General features: G+C 32.6%; 2 pseudogenes across 1 annotated transcript; one reads left to right on the top strand and one right to left on the bottom strand.

Annotated features, from left to right (window-relative positions):
- Positions 1-3551: 3551 nt before the first annotated feature.
- LOC149520526 (wall-associated receptor kinase 2-like) lies at positions 3552-6090 on the top strand (annotated as a pseudogene).
- A 9706-nt stretch (positions 6091-15796) lies between these two features.
- On the bottom strand, positions 15797-24222 carry LOC149520525 (aminoaldehyde dehydrogenase 1, peroxisomal pseudogene; annotated as a pseudogene). Its single transcript, XR_016343804.1, has one exon. The product of XR_016343804.1 is annotated as an aminoaldehyde dehydrogenase 1, peroxisomal pseudogene (transcript).
- Between the last annotated feature and the right edge of the window lie 1378 nt (positions 24223-25600).

Here is a 25600-nt window from a genome sequence, read left to right as displayed (position 1 = left end):
TTGCTCCGAAAGTTTGCCAAGATGTTGGAGACTTTTACAAAGGTTCGTAAATTCTTAAAATTTAAACCCAAACCTACCAATAACCCCAAACTCGTCTTAAATTTTTAAGAATTCTATGAAAACCTTCTATGAAATAATCTATTCTTGAATACCACCTAGATATTTGAGTATTTAAGAATTTATTTCATTAAGAATTTTCATACATTTATGTAACTCAAAATAAAATTGTTAAATTAAAAAGTGTAAAATAATAAAAAATAATTAGCTTGGATTTTTAAATATAAAAATTTGCACTCAAACTCTGCCTAGATATTGAAGAATCCAGGTGATTTTTTTATATTTAAAAATTCAATTCTTAAATTTACACTTGATTATCATTTTGCATGTATTTCATTTTTAAATGAATGTCTTCATTTATAATGCATATATATATGTTTACTCTAGTTATGGATGTTTAATATTAATTATATTATATTCCCTTTTTTTTTTCACACCAAAAGTTTTCTTAAAAATTTAGTTTTGAATAAACAAAATTAAAATAACATTCAGTGAAATATAATTGATTGGTACTCTACCAATCATCAATAATTATCATTTATAAAGAATTTTATTTTATTATTTTTAAAAAAAATATTATGATAAATCTTAAATGAAAAGACAATCTTCAAATTTTGTCTTTATGTTAGAGACTTTAAATGTATTTCTTTAATTTGAAGATTTTCTTAATATTTCTAAATAAAGGATTTTTAAAACTAATTTCTCACAAAATGAAAGGAATTGTAATTAAACTTCATGTAAAAACCATTTTTATCCAACACAAAAAAATAACGTATGATTAATTGGTACCAATTTTATAAGCATTGTGGGAGTGCTAATCATTTCCCATACATAATTGAATCCAATTTTGTTTTCGTAGACCAAAACCTTCTTTTTAATAAAGCTCTAAACCTATTTTATTAAAAAAATAAATTTTTAAATAACCAATCATACTCAAAAGAAAAATTTGGTGATGACTTCTTGTATTTTACAATCTTTAAAATCTTAAGTCTAGTGATTAAGTCTTCGAACCGTTACGACATAATCAATGATTGCTTGATAATGTAAATCAGCCACTACGGTATCAAAAGACGGCAACCTAAAGGAGAAGGGTTGGAATAAATAAATCATTCATGTGGGTAAAAGTAATAGTCAATCATTGTGTATTGCTTCCTATATTTTCATTGGTCATATCTTTAATTCAGTATAAGATATTTTTGGAGAAATTTCAAACATTTGTTTATAATTTTATAGGATAGCTCAACATTTGTTGGAAGAAATTCAGGTAACCAAAAAGAGGGAGGGGGGGATTGTGGAACTTTGAAACCATTCACTAGGGTATGAGGACTAGTCCAACAGAAAGTATTGCAAGATCAATTGTCTCTTCAGATATTGGAAAATGGCTAGCTTTGCCAATCTTTTCATTAATCATGTTTCTTTCTTGAAAACATACTCCTTTCGTTTCTTTTTTTTATATTCATCTTTCTTTTATGTCTCAAAATTATATATATATTTTTTATTTTTGAACATTTACAATTTTAATTTTTTATATTGTAAAATTATTTTTTGATATTAAAAATTATGAAAATTTAATTTTATAAAAAAAGTTAAAATTTAATATTAAAAACATTAAAATCAAAGTCTTTTTTTTTTTATATTTCATAAAAGTCAATAACAATCAAATAATTTAAGACGAAAAAAGAATTATATTTTTTAACAAAATTTAATGACTAATCAATCCCATCTTAGGCATATGTCACACAATTTTCTTTTAAAATTTAGTGGTAGCAAAAAAATAAAAAATTTTGGGTTTGTTTTAATAGATATATTTAATTTTTGGGTTTTTAGTGGGGCGAAATATAAAATAATTAAAAATTTGGATATCTTATTAATAATAAAATTTAATTTTCAAATTTCTAGTGGGCCTTATCCTAAATCCCTTTGAGTTTACCGCGTTTCCACTTGATTAGCAATAAGACTGCCTTTAAAACTTTTGCTGCTAAATGCTTGGAAGAGTAAATTAACACATCGACCCCAACATGTACTCTAATTAAGAAACATGATGATGGTTTTGAGATCAGTAGTACTTATGGCGCTTATGATATTGCTTAATGTTATTTGTTGTATATTTATTATTAAAGAAAATTTTTTTAACATATTAATATGGAAATATTATTTTATAATTATGTAATATGCATGTGTTGAGAAATGATATTTTGAAAGAAAGAAAAAATCATTGAGATAAAATAATGTTGGGCTAAAAGCCTCCAATCCAATCACACCAGTGGAAGCGAAATCAAACAATAAATCAAACATACAAGAGACAACAATTTAACGTGATTTGGTCCAACTAACCTCCATCTACGGATGAGAAACAAGATCCACTAGTTGTAGAGAATTACAAACATATATCAAATCATCAACCTCACTCAACAATCAATACTCATAAGACACTCTCAATCTCCTCTAGTCCTATAGAGTATTCTCAACCCAAATAAACACAAACCCAAACCTTTGTGCACTCTTTCAACATAACCAAATACATACCCATATGCTCTCATACATCATACCTATGTGGACCCTCTCAGTTTCCTCTAGTCCACTCACAAACAAACATACACACCCATAAGACGTAGAGTCCTAATACTCCTATGGGGTGTCTATCCCAAAAAACCCTACAACTCTCTTACATTTTTTTCTCATACCTAACCCTGTAAAGACTTCACCTATTTATAATCATACAAACTTGCCCATTAAGAATCCCTCTCCTCTTAGAATTCTTCTCTTGTAAGTCAAACTTGCCTATTAAGAATCCCTTTCCTTTTAGAATTCTTCTCTTGTAAGTCAAACTTACCTATTAAGAATCTTCTTTCTCTTGGAATTCTTCTTTTGCAAGTCTTCTTGTCCATCAAGCAATATCTGACAAATCTCAAACAAATCTCTAACAAATCTCAAACAAATCTCTTATGAGATTTGAGTCAATATTCCCAACAAATAAGGTAAAAGAATTCGAATGCCCTGAGAAAGCAGTCGAATGCCCAAACAAGAATTCTTTTTTGTTTTGAAAAATAACTAGATCATTAGAATGCTTTGAGAGAGCATTCAAATATCCAGTAGGATTTTCAATTCTATTTGAGAAATTAACTAGAGCATTTGTATGCCCCCGATACCTTATAGAATTGTGCTTCCTATTTGATAGAGAATTCGAATGCCATTGTCGGGCATCTAAGTACCCTTTTTGAAAGTTCAAAAAATATATACATTCGACGTGTTTCTTCTTTCCAAATGAGATAATACTTCATCCAAAAGATGTCCATTAATTAAAGGGTATTTCTAACACTAGCTGGGGCTTATTAATATATCCACAAACATTCATTTACACAACTTTACATTCTTTTAAATATTAAAAGTCAGATTTTCCTCTTATATTTTATTTTTTGGTTTTGGTTCGAGTTTAAATTGAATTGAAGTGCAATCAAATTTTTCTTCACATTAGGCATTTTACTATGTGGATAATGTCTCCAAGAGTCCATTTACATCGTAATAGAAAAGACTATTCGCTTTAAGAAAGCTTGCTTTGTCTGAACACTTCTTTCCTCTTCTCCATTTTGCATTGTTGCCATAACTACTGCATATACAAAAATATTGGCTGTAAAGCAACAGTAGAGACAGCTGATCTAGCAACACTCGGCTACCAAAGTCACTACGGCGAAGTTAGCATCCCATACCCCTTTGGTAAAGGCGGTAATTGCAGCATCAGTGCAGAATTTTTCCATCACATGTAACACCACTTTCGTACCCAACAATGCATTCTTAACCACCAACAACAATGAAGTCATCAACATATCTCTTGATGCTCAGTTGCACATCCTTAGAGAAGCAGCCTATGATTGTTAGACACCTCAAAAAACAATGAATATGCCTGGTTCAGGATCCCCCTTACTAATTTTCAATAAATAATACTAGAAACAAGTTCACAGCAATTGGGTGCAACACTTATGCTTGCGTGGAAGGTTAGATCGGACAACGTTATGCAACTGGGTGTCTATCATTATGTAACAAACATTACCGATGTTACAAATGGGTCTTGCTCTGGCACTGGCTGCTGCCAGACAAGTATCCCAAAAGGAGTGAGGAGTTATAACATCATTGGTTTGTTCTTTTTATTTTTAGAGTTGTTCATATTCGATAAGAAAATTATTTATAAAAATGTAAACAAATTGAATATGAATTAAAGAACATAAATGATTAATTTATTCTTTTATTTTTAGAGTTGATCGTGTTAAGTAGAAAATCATTTATTATATTTGAATTCAATTCGTTTAAATATTACTATACTCACATTCGGTTTGTGTTCTATTCATTTAAGTTAAATGAATTTTTTCATAAATATTAAACGAATATTTTCATGAACATATATAAAAAGAATATATTCATGAACTATATAATTATATTCATAAATAATAAATAAAGCATGATCAAATAAATTTGAACAAATAAACATATAATTATAAAATTAAGAATAAATGAACTCTAAAAAAATGAGTTTTAAACAAATCTTAATGAGTTTGTTCGTAAATATAAACGAATCAAATAAATTCATTTCATTTAATAAATAAACATAAAAATGTTATTTAAAATTATTTTTTAAATTTAATAAATAAAAATAAATCAAACATGTTTATAAATGAATATAAATAAAATAAATCAAATATATTCATAAATAATTAATCAAAAACTCTATCTATTTATATTCTTATGTACTAATGTTTTGCACGAAAATCCTCGCAGCTATGTATTTGTTGCAAAGAACGTTGCATATAACTTCTCTATTTCAAATCTTGGTGGTTAGGATTTTCAAGACTAGGAATTTCCAGTTATTCTTGATTGGGCGATCGGGAATATAAGTTGCAAGGAAGGATGCCAGGAATTCGCATGCAAGGAGAATAGTAATTGCGTTGATTAAGAAAATACCGGATATACAAGCAAGTATTTTGAGGGTCTTGAGGGGTACCCTTCCCTCTCCAAGGGATATCAAGTTAATTTATCTATCCTATAGCTGTACTTGTACTTCTTGTCACTGAAAATATTACTTTTTTAAGGGGACTATAACAAACACGAATCTCATGCACGAAATGAAAAATAAATTATTTTTTGATGGTATTTTAGAAAAAGAAAAAAAAAATGTTATCCGGATGAAAATAATTAGATAAAAAGGTTAAAAAAAGTTTTTGAATTAAAATTTAATAATTATTCAAGCCTTTATTATTATTATTATTTTTGTAATAAATTAAATTCTCAAATATATATTTTCACCGTTTGAACCCTCATTAGAAAAAAATAATTAATTATTTTCATCAAATCAAGGGATTAACTTAATGAAAATAGATATTTAATGATTTAATTATATGAAAATAGATATTTAGAGGTTAGATTGAATCAAAATAAAAAATTTAAGATTTGATTAATTACAATAAAATATTAAAGGCTTAAATTATTATTAATTTAATTTTTATTTAAGGGTTTTTTTATCAATATGCCAAATAATTATGATGAATTACATTGTTGTTCACTCATCATTATGTTTTTAAAATGATTATTAAATTATTAAATTTTAAAAAATATAAAATTTAATGTGATAATGTCATGTACTATTTGATAGTTGACATAATATTATCACATTGATATATCATTAAAAATTAATGATTATAAAAAAATATTTACTTAAAATTTTAATAATTAAACTATCATTTTAAAAATATATATATGTGTGCGATTAAGTTGATGTGACACAAAATAATAAATTTTTTGTGTGTAGGTGGCCTTTGCAATAAGCTTTCCCTTTTTTTCTTTTTTTTTCAATTCAATTCCATAATTGCGATTTTCAGACATAGGCGAGTGTGAAAGTGAAACTATAAAGCCTTGCAACGGGACATGTCACAACTTACCAGGATCGAGTTTTATTTGCTCATGTCCAGAGGCCTCGAAGGAGATGGCTGGAAAAATCGAACAGGCGGCAGTTTACCCAACAATCATCATATCTCCCATTATTGATTTTGCTCTACATTTGTATATAGGCATGCACATTATTGTCATATTTGATTTACAAAATTATAGTAAGATAAGATAAAATAATATTACATATAAAATTAGATTAAATAATATTTTTTTATTTTATATTTAATGTGTATAAGGATTACGATAAGATAATTTATTTTTGATCAAAATTATTCTTTTTTAAAGTTTATACAATTTAAATTATTGATATAATTTTTAAAGATAAAATAGAACATATAAATTTAATTTCATAGATTAAAAATAAATTTTTTTACTTTGGAAAGATTGAATCATTTTATATAAAAAAAAATGATAATTCTCCTTATAATCATATCACTTTTTTTATATACAAATCAAATATAATATAATATGATTATCATCTAATCATATTCATCATCCTATACACCAAACATAATCTATAAATTTTTTTTATTGCTATTACTATTACATACTACTATTCTTTTATAAAAGAAAAAGAAATTAGGCTCCAAACATTTATAAAATTATTTTCAAATCAGAAATAAAGAAAGAAAGTACATTTTAATTGATTATTTAGAAATTTAAAATATACTACATATATATATATATATAATTTCAATTGGAGACATTTAATCCTTGTTGCATTTGGAGTAATTTTGGAAAATTCATTAACATTGTTTTGTCTTTCATCATTATTTCGACTTGTTCATGAGCCGAAACTACCTATGGGCTATGGCCATGCTTGCAAGCCCAATCCAAAAATTTTGGTATTAATAATTAATAAATAATATTTTTTTTATTTCATTTTAATTTCAAGTATATTTTAAAATATAAAATATTTTTATTATAGTTTCATTTTGAAATATTACGTAATTAGTGTACTACAAGGGCTCATGCTTTACTTTTCTAATCATAAATTATATATTAGATCATTAATTCACTACAAGAAAATAACATATTAACGACAGTTTTGTTACGGCTATTCACTTACAAAAACAGTTAGCTTTTGTGTTTTTATAAAACTTTAAGCATTTATTATCAAAACACTACTAAATTTACAAATAGTGACGTTGGTACTTATAAACGCCACCCAAAATTAAATATTAGCGGCGTTTTTGGATAAAAACACTTTGAATAATTTTTATTAAAATTTTTAATGAATAGTAAAGATGTATTTTTGATAGACAACACCTTCAATAATCATGTCATAAAAAATTGTATGAGCTTACTGAAGGCGTTTTCCACAAGAAATGCCTTTAATAATTTGACCAAAAAATTTCGCAGGTTTATAAAAATGTTTGGATCATACGGATGTTTACCATTAAGTTGTAGGTTTGATCCCTCTCTATAGTCTTTTTTTGGTTTTTTGCACATATTATTTGTAATTGCTTATTCTAGGCATTTTCTTAACAAAAACACATTCACCAATTGCTTTAAAAAAATTTTCAAAGAATATTGAAGGTGTTTTTCTCAGAAAGATGCCCTTAATAATCCATAGGCATTTTTGGCCTATGGATTCTTGAAGGCATTTTTGACCGAACTCGCCTTCTATAATCCAATAAGTAAGTTTTTGTTGTGATTATTAAAGGTGGTTTTTGTCAAAAGCGTCTTCAATAAATCAAAGACAAAAGTTGGAAGGGATGATTAAAGGCATTTTCTTACTAAAAATGCTTTCATTAATCCCATCAAAATAACATAATTGATATTGTATATGTGTGGTCATTTGTAGGTTTATGCCCAGAAAAATGTTTGCTGTCAGTTATATGTTTATGTCCAGAAAATATTTGGTTTATATATCTGATACTATGAATTACATTTTGGAATTTACTTAATAAACATTGTTGTATTTCAATATATTGACCACACATCCGAAATTAAAATTGATAACGTTGCCATATTAATATAATTTTCTGAAATAATTGTACTCAAAATTTATTAAGTACGCATAGTGTATTCATATTAAGTATAACAATAATATTAAACTAATACCCCAATGTACAAACTTAAAGTTTACATTCAACAAGGCATGTTAAAAACATTCTAACAATTTGTTCCATATATATTTACATTCAACCAACAATGTCTAACCTAAAGGTTTATCAACATTGATAAATGATAATACATAATCACACCATTCTTTATGGACTTCATCCAGTTCCTCTTTTAAGAAGCTTTCTTTACCTTCCCACTAAAACAAATATCAGAAGTAAATATTAAGAAATGAAAACATAATATACCTTTTTATTTTTTTCAAGATATAAGGAGTTTATGAAATTTATACTAACCTTGAATGGTGTGATTATAAAATCATTTAACACTATTTCTTGCATAAAACGAAGGACATAATATCCACATTCAGTATTATCGAGTTGATAAGGTACTTGAAAATTAAATTGAGTGGGTTTAAAAAATATTTATCTATATAAACTCAGCATAAAAATAATATATTTCACATTTATCGGTAATGACACCCATTTTGGTTTCTTTATCTTCTTATGGAATGCAGATATTACGCTAAATTGAAAAGAAAAAAATTATTTAATACATAAATAAAATTACTTATGAAGAAACAAAATATATATAATATAATAAAGTGTAATATAAAAGTTTAAATATCAGGGTTAGGCATCACCGTTAGATTAACTGAATTAAGTAAGTATGATGTTAACAATTTGGTGTCAATCACAATTAGCACCCAATGACGGCTATAAAATAATAACAATGATATACTTAGATTACGTATCTGATCAAATTTAGGTAAGATTGGAGTAATTATGGTTGGAGTAATTAAGGTTGGAATATAGCTTACTGCGCATTATACGGGAGCAAATAATAATCAGCTGATCTTTTCATGTATACGATCATGTGATTAGCACGATAAGCAACTGTGTCACTCTGCTCACTAATGAAGTTGGGGTCAATGAATCTAAATTTATTAGTCAACTGTCTCCCCTTGAGCTCTTTATATAGGAAGTTGCATGATAACAATCAACACTGCTAGTTAGTATTACACCATAATATAGATTACTACATATTGAATGTGCATATTTGTATTTATAAGCTAACCTCATATAAGCAACGATATCAACAGCTGATAATTCATCCAGTTCACAAAATTCTTTAACCTCCTCCACACCAATAAAAGAAAATGATGTTTTATCAAATAACCCTTCCTCAGACTCAATGGTTATAAAGTTTCCTCCAGATAAATGCTCCAGCGAATATTTGGATAACACATCCATGGAAGCCTGAGCAAGGGTCATACTGTGAGTCTGAACATCCTGCTACAATATTTAATGAAATATAAGCATTAAAACCAAATCAATCAATATAATAAACAAATTAATATTCAAATTATAAGTAGCGGAGGATAGGATCGCTTCCTTACTTCCAATGTTCTCTTACGGGGACGATGCCATCAGGTCGAGCTGCTGGCATAACTTCCTGTATTGCTGCCAACATGGACCCAAAGCAACGAGTCTTTGTTGTTGGTCATTGAGATGTTGGTTCTGGTCATTAATTTGTTGTTGTTGTTGCTCAATTATTGCTTCATATTGTGCATTTCTCATTCATGGAGTTTTTGGTTGTTTACTAAAAAACGTTGATGGCAAGACAAATTTACCAACCCCACGAACCCGATCAGGCCTTTCTTTAGCGCCTAATGCTAAAGACAAAAGATTTTCACCATACTGGGTTGCCAGTTCACCAGATTTGACTTTGGTAGCATAATCATCCTAAAAAATAATAATCAGTTGGGCTATAACAACAAATCTATACTAGCTAGTATACACTCATGATACAACCATAATGCCAATTATACATTATATCAAAAAAGCAGTTATACATATAATCTTTTTTGCCATTTTCTCGGTTGCTTCATCTGCAAAGGATCCATCCTTCCATAAATGTCCTTGTTTCTAGACATCCCATCTAGAAGCTTTTATGCCAGAGCTCGCTGATTCCTATTAAATTATTGTAATAAAAGAATTAGAATGTATGAAATGAATGTTCATAATGAGTATAAAACAAGTGTGCAAATACATACAAGCTGATACTTCACATTTGCATATCCATTTCTTATTGTTCGATGGTGATATTGTTGTTTGGCTCGAATATCCCGTTGTTGTTCTTTGATTTTTTACAAAATCAAGAAATTACGTCAATCACATATGAAGATCAAAGGCTATATTGCATAAAGACTTATAAATAATTTTTAATAAAAATGGGTTTGCATACTGAGAAATCTTCTGAAAGTCGATATTGAACAAAATTTGTCAAATCTTCAACACTTATGACATCTGCATATACCGCAGGTGGAATAACCAATACATCACCTTCACCAGCCAGCGGTAAAATATATTAGGTTGTAAATCTGCTTTTAAAGTCTCTGAATGCTTTTTCAGCAAATTTAGACACCCAATTTGGTCTAGGCTCGGATCAATTGGGCCTAGTCCAAATGGGTAAGTCTATATATATATATATATATATATTTTCTCTTCATTTTATTTATTTATTTATTTATTTTTTATTTTGTATTTTACATTTTTATTTTATTTCTATTTTATTTTTATTTTTATTATTTTTATTTTATATTTTTTTTCTTTTCTTTTATTATTATTATTATTTTTATCTTGTGTATTTATGTATCTATTAATATGTATATATTTTTATTATTTTTTTTTCTTTTTTTTTCCTGTTAATATTTATGTATTATCTGTTATTTAATTTTAATTTATCTGTTAATTTCTCTGATTTATCTTATTTATTTTCGTTTGATTTTTTCTTTTATTTTTTTGATTTATTTGGCTGAAAATTGGGTTGGGATTCAATTAGAAGTGTCCATGTTGGATTCAAGGATTGAATCCTGATCCAAAGAGGAATTAGGATTGATAAAAAATTCTTCTGATCAATCCCAATAAAAGGGACCCTCTGGAACAGAACAGAAGATACAGAAGAAAAACAGTAAGCAAAAGCTACTGATTGATAGAAAAAGGACGGATAGAAAATTATAGAAGGCCAAGAAAAGGTTTAGAAGTGTTCTAGGAATTAGCAAAAATTTTTTGGAGATTTTTTTCTGGAAATTTTTGGAAAATTCCAGATTTCGATGATTTTTTCGGCAAAGGTTGAGTTTTTCAGCAACAATTTCGGCCAACTTTAAAGTTTTCGACCAGCTGCCTAGTTTCTGGTAAGAAACCCAGAAATCGACCAACTTTTCAGTGAACTTTTGGTGAAAAATTTAGATTTCGATGAAATTTTTCAGAATTCAGTGAACATTCAACCGGAGTTCTTTGACCGTTTTAGAGAGAAACGAGAGAAAAAAGAGGAAGAAAAAGAGAGGGAAGAAGGTTTTTATCGAAAAACAAAGGGAAGAGCCTTATATACCCTCTCAAAACTACGTCGTTTTTACCTTAAGTGACCCAGAGGATCTGCGCATTTTGTCGAGATCCGACCCGACCCGAGCGCCGACCCGCTTCCTGACCCGCGCGTGTCTTCCCACCTCCGAGCCAATAGCCGAGCTGAGTCGAGGTCCCAAGCCGCTTCTCCGAGCCGTTTCTCTTTCTTGAGCCGAGCCGAGCCGTACTCCGAACCGTTCCAATTTTTTTTTGAATTTATTTATTTATTTATTTTATTTATTAGATTAGGTTTATTTAATGTTATTTATCTTTATTTTATTTTTATTTTTGTTTTACTTTTCTTTATTTATTTATTTTTTATTTCTAATTTTTATTTTGTTTTATTATTTTATTTTCTTTAAATAAAATCAAAAAAAAAAATCTTTGGGGAAAAGTTGAAAGTATCAATTTTCCTTAAAAATAAATTTGCAAAAAAAAGTTTTTGAGGAAAAGTTGAAAATATCAATTTTCCTTAAAAATAAATTTTCAAAAAAATAAATTTTTGAGGAAAAGTTGAAAGTATCAATTTTCCTTGAAATTAAAGTTTCAAAAAAATCAATTTTTGAGGAAAAGTTGAAAATATCAATTTTTCTCGAAATTAAAGTTTCAAAAGAATATTTTTGGGAAAAAGTTGAAAGTATCAATTTTTCCTATACAAAAAGCAATCATTTTTTTTTTAATTTCCTTTAATGTCAAATAATCCGACGATGGAGCCTCTGCAAGTGAAATAGTAGTTTTCTTGCATACTCTTAAGATGAGAGAATTTTTTCAATTTTTTGCTAAAAGTATTAGAGTTAATTGAATAATTTTCAATAATTAATTACTTGATAAAATTTTAAGGCTCATTGGATAATACAAAATTAAGCTGGTACCATCTTTTGATGGGCGTTGTGAGGCTGTTATAACCTTTCTCACACATAACTGAACTCCCGAACCTTATTCTGGTTAGTAGACCTGAACCTTTTCTTTTAGGGACCCTTAAACTTATGTGTTCCCTGGAAGGACAGATTCTTAAAGTGGCCAATCGCACCTTGATAAAAAATATTGGTGGCGACTCCCTTAAAGTCAATGTTTAGCGATAGATCCCCAGATCTAGACGTTATGATAGCTTGGCGACTCTGCTGGAGATTTTGAGAGTCAGGCCAGCAAATAATTTGTGTTATCCAAAAGCCTAATAAAATTGAACCTGTTTGTATATATGTGTTATTATTCATTCATGTTTATTTACCTTGTTAATTATGTCATTCATATGCATGTGCATAACATGAGCTCTATACCCGAGCTCCGTCCTTCTAGGAAAGAGTAAAGTACCTATTGCTTTCGTGAGGTCTAATGCCTCCGCAGTGGCTAGCGAAATACTCCCACTCAAATTGAACCTTTTTTGCTTGTAGCCTATAATGGGTAAGGATTAGGGTGCCTTACTAGTCTGTGATGGACAATGATGTAAGGAGCAATTTGAGGACCTTTAGACTTTGACCTTGAACCACATATAGTGAACCTTGGAAGTGCCTAACCCTAAGATAGAGCCTTTTCTACCCAATGATAGATATACCCTGAAATTAAGACACAAAAAGGGTGTTTATCTAATCATTTTGATTGTTTAAATTTGTGTATCATTATCATATGTAACATTATGCATCAGCATCACTTTCGTTTCATCCATGGAACTAACTATGTTGTTTGTCTGATTGTATGCATTTGCATTACTTTCATGATCATGGTTTAACACAATCATTTGCATCCATTTCATATTAGATTTCATTCAGAAAAATGTACATTTCATTCGTGCATCAAAGCATCATACATAAAGCATAGCATAACATTTCTAATCATAATTGTGGTGTTAAAGGTTCAAGGATAGCTCCATCTAGTGAGAACCCTACCCATCGATACAACACAAGATCCAGAGCTAGACAAATGGAGCAGAAAAATTCTCATAGATTCGAAAAGATAGAAAAAGCACAAGAAAAGATTGAAAGTGAGTTAAGTAAGATTCTGGATACTCTTAATAAGCTGAATAAGATAAAAGGGGTTGAAGAAGATACAAGGCAACAAGTTCCCTTGTTGCAAAAGTGGCTGACCTTTTATATCCTCCAAGTTTTAGCCCACCTCAAGCCCAGTCTGCTCAAGAGGTCCCGCCATAATACTTCGCATATCCAACATATCTTGGAATACCGTCAGGTTCCAACCCAGGGTAGTATAATAGCTATGTAAATCCTGTCTTGACTTAAAAGGCAGTAGAACCAATTCCTGATCTAGATGGTCTAAAAGAGAAGGAGAAAGAAAAGATAAAAGTGGAAACTCAAGAAAGCTCCAAGATTAGTATGCTAGAGCAAAGACTACGGGTTGTGGAAGGATTTAGTTTTTATGGACCAGTTGATGCTGCTGGACTCTGCCTAGTCCCTGATGTGGTCATTCCTCATAAGTTTAAAGTACCAAAATTTAAAAAATATGACGGTACGAAGTGCCCCAGAACTCACATCACCATATATTGTCGGAAGATGGCAACTCATGCTCATGATGAAAAACTCTTAATGCATGTCTTTCAGGATAGCCTTACTGGCTCTGCGGCCAGATGGTATGTTCAACTGGATAGAACCCGCATTCACTCTTGGAGCGATATGGCACATGACTTCATCAGTTAATATTGATATATTATCGATTTGGCCCCTGATCGTTTGTCTTTATAGAATCTAGAGAAAAAGGCAAACGAGTCTTTTAAAGAGTATGCCAGAGGTGGAGGGATATTGCTTCTCAAGTACAACTTCTTTTGACTGAGAAAGAAACTACAGTGTTATTTGTCAGCACTTTGAAGTCTCCCTATTATGAAAAGATGATAGGAAATGCAACAAAGAATTTCGTCGACATGGTAATCTCCGAAGAAATTATTGAAAGTGCCATAAAAAATGGTAAATTGAAAGAAGGAGAAACCAAGAAGGCATCAGAAAAGAAAGAAGCTGAAGCTGAAGCTCAAGCTGTGAGCTTTGATAGACAACAATTTAGGGGTTATCAACCCTATCCACCCCAAGGTTACTCTCCATACTATCCTACTGTGAATGATGCCTCATCCTACCCATACCAGTTAGCTCCACAACCACCTTATTCATCCACATACCGATCAATTTTTAGCCCTTAAGATCTTACATATAGCCTTAACATTCAAGCTCTTACAAGAACCCAAATTCACCCTATTAACCCAGTAAGTGGTTTACGAGAACAACAGACTATTCGAGAAAAACCTGTATTTGATCCAATCCCTATAATTTATACAGAGTTATATCGAGAACTCTATAATAGCCATTTGATTGCCCCCAGCCATGTCAGCCGCTTAAACCACCCTATCCAAAGTAGTATGATCTTACAGCCCGCTGTGACTACCACTATGGAATTACTGGCCATTCTACTGAAAATTGCACTACTTTAAAGCATAAGGTGCAACGGCTGATCAATGATGGAATGGTAAGTTTTGATCAAGGAAAAGCAACAACACCCACTGTTAGCATTTTGAGTGAAAGTCAAGAACAGAAGGGTCCGGAGAGTCACAATGAATTAAGGGGCAAGATGTTAATAGAGATTCTTCACCTGATTGCATAGGGGGACAATTTTAAAGAATGGAGATAAGGCTGGTTGAAGGTTTCTTTTGTCATTTTAGGATTTTTTTTCGAGTAATTGTTAGATTTCTTTTTGCAATATGATTTCACTTGTTATCATCTTAATAAAGGCAAGTTAATGCATTTCATTACATTTTTCTATTGACCATTGTCGTAACGTCTAGATCCGGGGATCTATCGCTAGACATTGGCTTTAGGGAGTCACCACCAATCTTTTTTGTCTAGGTGCGATTGGCCACCTAAAGAATCTGTCCTTTCAGGGAACACCTAAGTTTAAGGGCCCCTAAAAGAATAGGTTCAGGTCTACTAACCAGAACAGGGTTCGGGAGTTCGGTTACGTGTGAGGAAGGTTATAGCACCCTCACAACGCCCATCAAAAGATGGTACCAGCTTGAATTTGTGTTATCCAAAAGCCTTAAAATTTTACCAAGTAGTTAGTTATTGAAAATTATTCTCAATTGACTCTAATACTTTTAGCAGAAAATTGAGAAAATTCTCTCACCTCAGGAGTATGCAAGAAAAACTACTGTTTCACTTACAGAGGCTCCGTCGTCGGATTAGTTAAAGAAAAAATCAAAATAAAAATCAAAATAGAAAGGAAGGAAAGAATTGATTGTTTTTGTGTAGGGAAAATTGATACTTTCAACTTTTCCCCAAAAATATTTTTTGGAAAATTTATTTTTAAGGAAAATTGATACTTTCAACTTTTCCTCAAAAATATTTTTTTTTTGAAATTATTATTTTTATTATTAACCAATGTTTTTAAATCATGAAAACATAAAATAAAATGAGCGAATAAATGACATGCTACAGCCAAAAAAAATCAAAACGGGAAAGAAAATATCTTACCAAAAATTGAGCTTAATCCCGAATCAAAATCAATTTAAGTCAACTTTCTGAATCAGACCTAGATTGTTTCTTGAATGGATTCCAACTCAAGGCTTTGATTTTGATTAGCGAATGGCTCGGGTTTAAGGTCTTGGGTGAGCCTGTCTTGAAGCTGTTTTTGCTAACTGTATTTTTCTCTCTATCATCACAAACATAGGATAGGCAGCTACCCCTCTTCGAATAAATGCAGAGATGTCTGGTGCTAACGTCAATTCTGGAGATGACACACGAACAGTCTCCACATCCTTCTGAGCAAAGGGTGGCAGCAACTGACTGTTTTCAGAAAACATTTAGAAATGCTTCAGCAAGTTTATCATCCACTTCAGAAACCATTTCAATCAGTTCCCATCTTTTTTCTGCAACTGTGGCTTCCATTTCTGTTGGTACTTTTTCAGCATCAACTTTTTCTCCGCTGGTTGAGAACTTTCCATGGATCAGCTCCCATTCGATCGAGTTTGTTAATAAAGGTGAGTCTCGAAACCTCATATCTTCTCATTTGTCGATCAACAGTATTGACTGACTTTATACACCACCAACACTACACAGAACCCAAATGGCACCGTCAAGAATATGCAGCGCCCTTTCCACTTCAATCGTAAAATCAACATGACCAGGCGTATCAATTATATTAATCTGATAATCTTTCCAGGTGCAACACGGGACAGCAGATTGGATAATAATTCCTTTCTCTCTTTTTGAATCCATGGAGTCCATCACTGCTCTGACACCGTCTTTGCCACGAACTTCATGGATGTCATGGATCCGACCCGTATAATAGAGAATCCACTCCGTTAGCGTGGTCTTGCCCGAGTCGATGTGAGCGGAGATTCCGATGTTTCAAAGTCGTTCCATTGACTTGCTTCGCTTTGAAGGAGAAACTGCACTGTTTAGCATTGCTTTTGTTTCCTGCCCAGCATAAACCACCACGCCTAATATCCAATCCATGTTCTTCAGCTGATAACCACGTAAAACAATGTTTGATTGGCTGAAGGGGAATTTTTATCCATTAAACTCCATGTTGGCTGTGAACTCATAAATATTCCTATTAGGCTGCTCACATCCGATCAGCCTCGATGTATTACAACCTTCAAATAACAAAGAAGCTGTTTCCTTCTTATTTTTTTTCTTCTTAAACTATGAACACTCTCGTTCCAGATCTGCTAGCTGCTTTGAAATTTGTCCCAACTCCTTCTTTAAGCACTCAACCTCGAGATTCTTAGCGTTTTCAAAACCGTGAACTAGCCACACAGGAGTCAAAGGAGTAGTACATTTATTTGGACTCTGATCTGGTCGTTGTTGATGATATCACTAAGTTCTGGAGTACTAACCTGGGTTCAAGAACAATCGGGGCACCAGAACATTGCCACACAAACTCCACAAAATATTTCACGGGTGGGTTCTGAAAGGGCGAACGGTTTTCAGGGACTTTCAAAGGGAGGAAGCCTTGCTATCTTAACACGGGGATTAATGATGTGACGATATTGGTGGTGGTGGCCGTGGCAAAGGTGGTAAACAGGAGGAAAAAAGAGGGCTGTTTTGGTTAGCAGGAGAACAAAAAAAAGTTTTTTTAACTTGTATAAGGTCGTCCAGGAAACTCACGTCCCGTTCTTCCTCATTTTTTTTCGCTCATCCCTTTTTCTTAGTTTCTGTTTGACCTTTTCTTTTGCGACCTCCCCTCTCCTATTCGGATTCTCCTTCTATCTTTTTCTCCTTTTTTTTTTTCGTCTCCTATTCGGACTCTTCTTCTATCTTTCCTCCCCCTATCCGAATTCCTCCTCTATCTTTTTTTCTGTTTTATTTTTTTTTTCTATTGCTGTGAATTGTAATGACATATAAAACCAAGTGATTGTGTTTCAGTTTGATTCTCATTAGTCATCAAATGCTAAAGATTAGCACCTAATTTTTTGATCATCATCAAACTTAATCTCAATCTTTCTTTTTTTTTTTTTTTAAATAATCAGATAATCAAAAGAAAGAAAAAAAAATAAATCATAAAATAAAAAAAATGATAAATATGAAATAAACAAAAATATAAAATAAAAATGAATAAAAATCCCTGCAACTGAGCTTGGATTAGTCTCAAATGACAAAGAATCCCGGACAAAATGGGGTGTCTACAGCTGCCCCTCTTTGCACATTTTTTGGGAAACAAAAATTGTGCAAAGACGTAGACACCCCTTTATGACTCAACCGGATTTTTTTTTTTGCCCATTTTTTCTTGCTTCCTTTTTTTTTTTTTTTTAAATTTTGATCAAAGCTCCTCTAAGCAAAGGCTAAATGATTTTGAGAAACATAAACAAAGCTCCTCTAAATAGAGGCAACTTTTTTTTTTGTCCATTTTTTTTGCTTTTTTGCTTTTTTTGCTTTTTTTTTTTAAAAAATTGATCAAAGCTCCTCTAAGCAGAGGCTCAATGACTTTGAGAAACATAAACAAAGCTCCTCTAAATAGAGGTAACTTTTTTTTTTATTTATTTTTTGTTTTTTTTTGTTTTTTTGTTTTTTTTTACCAAAGCTCCTCTAAACAGAGGCTCAACGACTTTGAGAAACATAAATTGCTCCTCTAAACAGAGGCACCACGACTTTTGGAAAGTAAATTGCTCCTCTAAACAGAGGCAACGAACTTTGAAAAGTAAATTGCTCCTCTAAACAGAGGCACCACCACTTTAGAAAAGTAAATTGCTCCTCTAAACAGAGGTACCACGACTTTGGAAAGTAAATTGCTCCTCTAAACAGAGGCAACGAACTTTGAAAAGTAAATTGCTCCTCTAAACAGAGGTACCACGACTTTGAAAAATAAATTGCTCCTCTAAATAGAGGCACCACGACTTTGAAAGATAAATTGCTCCTCTAAACAGAGGCACCACGACTTTGAAAAGTAAATTGCTCCTCTAAACAGAGGCAACGAACTTTGAAAAGTAAATTGCTCCTCTAAACAGAGGTACCACGACTTTGGAAAGTAAATTGCTCCTCTAAACAGAGGCAACGAACTTTGAAAAGTAAATACTCCTAGACAATCATGTCCGAAGGAGTTGAAAGTTGTGTTTGAGGGGATTTCAGGAGATCATGCCCAAAGGTCTTATAAATCAACCCTGATACCAAAAGACATCCTATTTCAAGGATTAGGAACTTACCTAACAAGTTTCTTTTCCATCTTGCAAAATATCTTCATATTTGTCTTCTCCATATGGGATGTTGGAACACCCCTGCTTCTTGAATTTGTACACTATACTTTCCTGAAAGTAGTGTATGCTATGCAAATGTGCATATGAATTTCAATGCATGTTATGCAAATGTTGGCCAATTAATTCCTGTTCAATGTATGGTACTCAAGTTTCTCAAGCTCTTTTTTTCTTTCTTGGGTGTCAAGCCCTTTGATTCCTCAAGGATCCAATTGCACTGCTCTTCTAAGATCGAACCAGTGTAGCTCTCAATTATCCTTTCCACTCACATTCTTTCCTTGTTCAGTTTCTCAATACTTTGGAATAAGCTTCATCAATCGATCATCCCTTAACCATCATTCAATGAATTTCTCAGCACTAGCAAATTTCAAAACAAATTTCATCCACCATCACTGGGTCCTTGTCTCAGCATCAACCATTCCAAAACAAACTCTGTCCACTGATTGTTCCCACCATTCGACCAATTCGTCCTTGTACTCATCACTTGATTGTATCACCGCCCCATTTTTTCATTTGATCACATCATATATCCTTCTAAATCATCTCCTCTAGGTTTTTTCATCATCTTATATTTTCTTTCAAATGAATGTAAGATTCTTTTAAGCACATATTCATTCATTCATTATCATTTCAATTCTCGACAAATATAATGCAATCAAGCATTTTCTCAATTCATTCTAGGGGTGAAACAATAAGAGAATGCAAAGTGAATTACGGTAAAGATAATCAATGAAGATCTGTTTTGGTACAAAGCAAATGGGAAAGGAAATGAATTGGATACATGTCATTGGGATGGATGGTATGTCCAAATGATGAATATTCAAACAATTCTCAACATTAATCTAGGATTCTTTTTCAAAAACTCATTCCGTTTACAATTGAAGTCATATGGAGTTTGGCAAACTTTGCCCCAGTCTTTGAGGGATCTTCAGATGTCTTTGATCTTTCATTCATGTGAGCCATTTGACCTAGATCTTTTTTTTTTTCTACCAAAATCACCCTTTCAGGTTTTCAATTTGAATCTCTTTTTTCATTTTTTTCTCATTTTTTCCTTCATTTTTTCCTTCATTCTTTCCCTTTTTTTTTTCTTTTTTTTTTCTCTTTTTTTTTCATCTTTTTTTTTTTCATTTTTCATCCATTATTGATATCTTTCATACATCCAACTTTAGAGCAATGTAGCATGATTCCATTACTTCATCATGAGCATACCTTCGCTCAACATATGATCATTCAAGTTGAGTATTCACACTTGATCTAAATGGACTTTTCAAGGTTGTAATGTAGGCCAAGGTGAAGGGTCATAGAAAAAAAGATATAATAGGCTCAAAACATGTATTAAAAAGGTTCAAAACCAAAGGATCATTTAATACAACTTGGCATTTTGCCCCACATCATTTCACTGCTTTTTCTTTCCTCACACAAAGGATCTCATTACTTTGCCCCAAATCATGTGTGGCATTTATTTTTCTTTTTGCTTTTCTTTCTCTTTTCATCTTTGAGACCTTTTGTGGTGTTTTTTTTTTTTTTTTTTTTTCAAAAATTACCCTCCAGTGTAGAGGGTGATCTTTGGTTGAGGTTCTTCAAAAAAAAAAAATCATGATTGGCTCAAAGGGGTAGCAATAAATGGTTTTTCCAATGGTAAAAGAAAGATGGCCATTTTTCATCTCAATTGTGAAAACCTTTCTTGAACATCATCTATTGAACAAAGCTCATGAACTTGTATAAAAGATTGCACACCTTCAAGACATATCTATTTCACCTTCAGTAATGGCTTACCCTCTTTATTTTCGCTCAAATCATCTCCTCTGTGAATGAGTTCTCAAAATTAAATTCCAGAATTATTGTTACCATTGTCTAAATATTCATCATCTGAAATTTGAAAATGGGAATGTAAAGTCATGAAAGGTAACAGGGCATGGAATAATGGTCGAGTGAAAGAGAAAATGTAATGAAATGCATTAACTTGCCCTTATTAAGATGATAACAAGTGAAATCATATTGCAGAAAAGAAATCGTAACATTACTTTAAAAGAACTCTTAAAATGACAAGTGGCATTCAACCAGTTTTAACATCCTCTTTAAAATCATGCCCCTGGGCAACCAAGTGAAGGATTTTTATCTCGCCCCATTGATTCATCGTGACTCTTCATATTCTTGATCCTCAAACAAAATGATTGGGCTTTTCCTGCTAAGTTCTAAAGATACAAGCTTAACCATTTGAGTGGCTGCTTCCATTATCATGCTCCCTGTTGTAGTGCTTCTGGTAAAGGCAATCTTGTCAACATTGAGATGAGATGCCAAAGAAATCATAGCTTTCGGGCTCGATCCAGTTAAAATGTTCAAGACACCTGAAGGAAAACCAACTGTCCTACACATGTCAGCCAGCTCCAAACAGGTGATAGATACCAACTCGAAAGGTTTCAATATTGCAGCATAATCTACAGCCAAAGCAAGAGCTACTTTTCAGGCTGTCATCAACAGTGGATACTTCCATAGAGTAATCAATCCAATGACCCCAAGTGGTTCCTTAAGCACATGACTCTTAAATGTCTCAATAGGAAGAGAGATGGCAACCTTTTACTTCACATCTAAACTTTCGACAAGGTACGTATAGTACTCAAAATATCCAACAACATCATCAATGTCTTAAATTGCCTCATCAAGTGGTTTCCCGTAATCAATTGCTCAAGCTTTGCTAATTCAAATTTTTTCTTTGTTGTTTTGGAAACGATGGCCCGTAAATACTTGGCATGAACAGCGTCAGAAGCTGAAGCCTAATCTTTGCTTTTGTTTCTAGAAAAAGCTCTCTGAGCAGTAGCCACCACAAGCTTCACATCTTCAACTGTAGCTGTTGGAATATGATCGATGTTCTGTTCAATTGAAATTCACTTCTTGAAAAACAGGCTCTCTCCACTCGCTGTCGATGAGTAACATTTGACTTAAAATTTGGACCACCATATTAAATCAGTTTGCCCCTAAAATCTTATTCAACTCCCCTTTTAACTTTTCCTGAGCTTTCTCTATTCTCTCAAGACGACTGAAATTTTTTTGTTCCATTAGTCTAGCTTGAGCTCTTGTATTGGTGAGTGGGGTTATTTGGTGGAGCTATCCTTGAACCTCTAGCACCACAATTATGATTAAAAATGCTATGTTATGCTTTATGTATGATGCTTTGATGCACGAATGAAATGAACATTTTTCTGAATGAAATCTAATATGAAATGGATGCAAATGATTATGTTAAAACATGATCATGAAAGTAATACAGATGCATAAAATCAAACAAACAATACAATTAGTTTCATAGATGAAATGAAAATGATGCTGATGCGTAATGTTACATATGATAATGAAAATGATGCACAAAGTCAGACAATCAAGATGATTAGATAAGCACCCTTTTTGTGTCTTAATTTCAGGGTATATCTATCATTGGGTAGAAAGGGCTCTATCCTAGGTTTAGGCACTCTTAAGGTTCACTATATGTGGTTTAAGGTCAAAGTCTAAAGGTTCCCAAATTGCTTCTTACATTCTTGTCCATCACAGACTAGTAAGGCACCCTAATCCTCACCCATTACAGGCTACAAGCGGAAAAGGTTCAATTTGAGTGGGAGTATTTCGCTAGCCACTACGGAGGCATTGGACCTCACGAAAGCAATAGGTACTTTACTCCCTCCTAGAGGGACGGAGCTCGGGTATAGAGCTCATGTTATGCACATGCACATGAATGACATAATTAACAAGATAAATAAACAGGAATGAATAATAACACATATATACAAAAATGGTTCAATTTTATTAGGCTTTTGGATAACACAAATTATTTGCTGGCCTGACTCTCAAAGTCCCCAGTGGAGTCGCCAAGCTGTCGTAACGTCTAGATCCGGGGATCTATCGCTAGACATTGGCTTTAGGGAGTCACCACCAATCTTTTTTGTCTAGGTGCGATTGGCCACCTAAAGAATCTGTCCTTTCAGGGAACACCTAAGTTTAAGGGCCCCTAAAAGAATAGGTTCAGGTCTACTAACCAGAACAGGATTCGGGAGTTCGGTTACGTGTGAGGAAGGTTATAGCACCCTCACAACGCCCATCAAAAGATGGTACCAGCTTGAATTTGTGTTATCCAAAAGCCTTAAAATTTTACCAAGTAGTTAGTTATTGAAAATTATTCTCAATTGACTCTAATACTTTTAGCAGAAAATTGAGAAAATTCTCTCACCTCAGGAGTATGCAAGAAAAACTACTGTTTCACTTACAGAGGCTCCGTCGTCGGATTAGTTAAAGAAAAATCAAAATAAAAATCAAAATAGAAAGGAAGGAAAGAATTGATTGTTTTTGTGTAGGGAAAATTGATACTTTCAACTTTTCCCCAAAAATATTTTTTGAAAAATTTATTTTTAAGGAAAATTGATACTTTCAACTTTTCCTCAAAAATATTTTTTTTTTGAAATTATTATTTTTATTATTAACCAATGTTTTTAAATCATGAAAACATAAAATAAAATGAGCGAATAAATGACATGCTACAGCCAAAAAAAATCAAAACGGGAAAGAAAATATCTTACCAAAAATTGAGCTTAATCCCGAATCAAAATCAATTTAAGTCAACTTTCTGAATCAGACCTAGATTATTTCTTGAATGGATTCCAACTCAAGGCTTTGATTTTGATTAGCGAATGGCTCGGGTTTAAGGTCTTGGGTGAGCCTGTCTTGAAGCTGTTTTTGCTAACTGTATTTTTCTCTCTATCATCATAAACATAGGATAGGCAGCTACCCCTCTTCGAATAAATGCAGAGATGTCTGGTGCTAACGTCAATTCTGGAGATGACACACGAACAGTCTCCACATCCTTCTGAGCAAAGGGTGGCAGCAACTGACTGTTTTCAGAAAACATTTAGAAATGCTTCAGCAAGTTTATCATCCACTTCAGAAACCATTTCAATCAGTTCCCATCTTTTTTCTGCAACTGTGGCTTCCATTTCTGTTGGTACTTTTTCAGCATCAACTTTTTCTCCGCTGGTTGAGAACTTTCCATGGATCAGCTCCCATTCGATCGAGTTTGTTAATAAAGGTGAGTCTCGAAACCTCATATCTTCTCATTTTTCGATCAACAGTATTGACTGACTTTATACACCACCAACACTACACAGAACCCAAATGGCATCGTCAAGAATATGCAGCGCCCTTTCCACTTCAATCGTAAAATCAACATGACCAGGCGTATCAATTATATTAATCTGATAATCTTTCCAGGTGCAACACGGGACAGCAGATTGGATAATAATTCCTTTCTCTCTTTCTGAATCCATGGAGTCCATCACTGCTCTGACACCGTCTTTGCCACGAACTTCATGGATGTCATGGATCCGACCCGTATAATAGAGAATCCACTCCGTTAGCGTGGTCTTGCCCGAGTCGATGTGAGCGGAGATTCCGATGTTTCAAAGTCGTTCCATTGACTTGCTTCGCTTTGAAGGAGAAACTGCACTGTTTAGCATTGCTTTTGTTTCCTGCCCAGCATAAACCACCACGCCTAATATCCAATCCATGTTCTTCAGCTGATAACCACGTAAAACAATGTTTGATTGGCTGAAGGGGAATTTTTATCCATTAAACTCCATGTTGGCTGTGAACTCATAAATATTCCTATTAGGCTGCTCACATCCGATCAGCCTCGATGTATTACAACCTTCAAATAACAAAGAAGCTGTTTCCTTCTTATTTTTTTTCTTCTTAAACTATGAACACTCTCGTTCCAGATCTGCTAGCTGCTTTGAAATTTGTCCCAACTCCTTCTTTAAGCACTCAACCTCGAGATTCTTAGCGTTTTCAAAACCGTGAACTAGCCACACAGGAGTCAAAGGAGTAGTACATTTATTTGGACTCTGATCTGGTCGTTGTTGATGATATCACTAAGTTCTGGAGTACTAACCTGGGTTCAAGAACAATCGGGGCACCAGAACATTGCCACACAAACTCCACAAAATATTTCACGGGTGGGTTCTGAAAGGGCGAACGGTTTTCAGGGACTTTCAAAGGGAGGAAGCCTTGCTATCTTAACACGGGGATTAATGATGTGACGATATTGGTGGTGGTGGCCGTGGCAAAGGTGGTAAACAGGAGGAAAAAAGAGGGCTGTTTTGGTTAGCAGGAGAACAAAAAAAAGTTTTTTTAACTTGTATAAGTTCGTCCAGGAAACTCACGTCCCGTTCTTCCTCATTTTTTTTCGCTCATCCCTTTTTCTTAGTTTCTGTTTGACCTTTTCTTTTGCGACCTCCCCTCTCCTATTCGGATTCTCCTTCTATCTTTTTCTCCTTTTTTTTTTTTCGTCTCCTATTCGGACTCTTCTTCTATCTTTCCTCCCCCTATCCGAATTCCTCCTCTATCTTTTTTTCTGTTTTGTTTTTTTTTTTTTTTCTATTGCTGTGAATTGTAATGACATATAAAACCAAGTGAT

The sequence above is a fragment of the Durio zibethinus genome, chromosome 1 (assembly GCF_047325235.1).
Source record: "Durio zibethinus cultivar Kanyao isolate XHJ-2024 chromosome 1, ASM4732523v1, whole genome shotgun sequence".
In the NCBI taxonomy this organism is placed as follows: domain Eukaryota; kingdom Viridiplantae; phylum Streptophyta; class Magnoliopsida; order Malvales; family Malvaceae; genus Durio; species Durio zibethinus.
Note: the sequence above shows the minus strand (reverse complement) of the source record. Positions and strands in the feature narration are given on the sequence as shown.